Source organism: Sinocyclocheilus anshuiensis, unplaced genomic scaffold (genome assembly GCF_001515605.1).
Source record: "Sinocyclocheilus anshuiensis isolate Anshui unplaced genomic scaffold, SAMN03320099.WGS_v1.1 scaffold682, whole genome shotgun sequence".
Taxonomy (NCBI): domain Eukaryota; kingdom Metazoa; phylum Chordata; class Actinopteri; order Cypriniformes; family Cyprinidae; genus Sinocyclocheilus; species Sinocyclocheilus anshuiensis.
The window spans coordinates 440,529-442,816 of NW_015547682.1; positions in this window are offsets into that span (position 1 = coordinate 440,529).

Consider the following 2,288-nt stretch of genomic DNA (forward strand, 5'->3'; position numbering starts at 1 on the left):
ACACTTCAATGTCTCTCTCTCTTTACATGTCAGATACAAGAGTATCCTATCTTTTCTCAAGTGACCTGCATATATTCATACGTGTGTCTTTCCTTGTTGATTGCTGCCGTTGTGTTTTCCTCTGGCGGTCCAGGCGGTGCTATTTCTAGCGGTCCTGACTCACTCCATCACCTTGTGGATTTTCTCTCCTTGTTCCCCCCCGCCAGGACACATTAACATTGTAATTGCCTTTTAGCCCTCTCCTTTGAACACACTGTAAACGGCAGCGCTCCTCTGGGATGGAGAGCCTGAGGCCTACACAATCAACACAGCAATCTGTTTCCATTATATGCTTCTTACAGCCACGGCTATCATCCATTATAGACTGATACATAGACTGTGTGTGTGTGTGTGTGTGTGTGTGCATGTGTTCATGGTAAATACAATGATTTCAATATATATTGAACTAGATTATATTCCGATAAGGTTTTGTGCATAAAAATAGGAGTTTTAGTTTAGACAGCAGATCATGGCTTTATAGTAACGCTAATGTCATGGGTTCCATTCCCGGGGAATGCATGTAGAAAAGTACTGATTAAAAGCATCTGCCAAATGCATAACTGTAAATATAAATGAAATGTAATTCATAAGAGCAAAAGAATAAAATGGCAGGAGAGTGACAGAATAAAGAGCGCGTGCATTGAACGCCTCAGTCTCTGGATTCATGAATAAATGAAGAGAAGCAACTCTGTTTTCCACTTGGGACAGTTTTATCCTGTTAAACAAAACAACACACCTGTACAAATCAATGCTACAGCGGTTCTGAAGGTGTTGACTTCATCTTAGCAAGTGGAACTGAAATCGAATCGACTATTTAAACAGGAACGACTGGTTTTATCATATTTTTTTGGGGACTAAAACCCAAACTGTCCGTGAGGGAAGGTCCTATTGAAACAGCAATAATTACAGTCATTACAACACAAATGCGAGCACTCATTGAGATGCAGACCACCTGCTTTTAATAACAGTCCGCTCATTCAAATGAGATGCAAATGTGTTTTCTTCCATAACTACTGAGCTGCGACGCTCCCAACTATGAAACGTTCGCATTAATAAAATCTCACGAAATATGAAAGATATGAGCAGCGATCGCTGAGAGCCTCATGAATATTCAGAGCTCGGCGGTGCGTCGTGACGTCATCGCACACGCTTTCTTTGATTTGAATTGGACCGAGCAGGAGTGAAGAGAGCTCTGTTGATGGTCAGTTCACAGAAGCGGGCAGACACACGGGAAACCCTCGAGCACTTGAATAGAGTCTGTGTTCATGAATACAGTCTCAGCTCATGATTCAACATCACCGCTATTGATCTATACAGAAAGAAAAGGCATGCTTTCTGCAGACCTTCTGTGTGAATTAAAAAAATGTTTTTAAAACATTTATTTAAGCGAAAACCCTTTTTCAAACCCTTTCTCAAAAACAAAAAATGTTAATGTTAATTGTTTTTACTTAAAATAGCAGGCTAAACGTAGGCTTTTATGCTGTGAGTTACACATCTTCCAACCGCAATAAAATGTAAAGATGGTTTTAAATACAGGGTTTTGCGAGTCTTAAAAAGTCTTAATTCATCCTTCCACAAATTAAGACTTTAAAAGATCTTAAATCTGAGCAGAATGTCTGACATTTAATGTTGCATGCACTGCTAAAAATGAATATCTTCTTTATTATGTTTGACTTGTTTTCCAATACAAATATCTAAATCAAGATACAGTTAATTGAAATGCAAAATTAAGACATTACACATAATTTTTTGAGAAACTGAAAAAAAAATTTGTGAATTTAAAATACTAACAAATGTTAGTCAATGGGGAATGCAAACGTATTTAAGAATTTGAATTAAGTTAATTCTTCCAAGCCCATTGGCAGATATTTGTAGTTTTGATCTTAAACTCACTTCAGTTTGATACATTTTTCAGAAAGCAAAAATCTTAAGTCATGCTGCTTCAGTAATTCTCAGATATTTGCACTGAATTAAACAGTTTAAAACCATCTTTATATTTTATTGCAGTTGGAAGATGTGTAACTCGCACCATAAAAGCCTACTTTTAGCCTGCTATTTTAAGTAAAAATAATTAACATTAACATTTTTTGTCTTTGTTGTTTAATAATTTCTGCATCAAAGGGTTTAAGGGTTTTCGCTTAAATAAATGTTTACAATTTTTTTTTCATTCACACTGTTGTATTTTCAAACTTTGAATTGCTGCTAATACAACTCATTTTGCTCCCTATACCCTGCTGAAAAATCCAGCA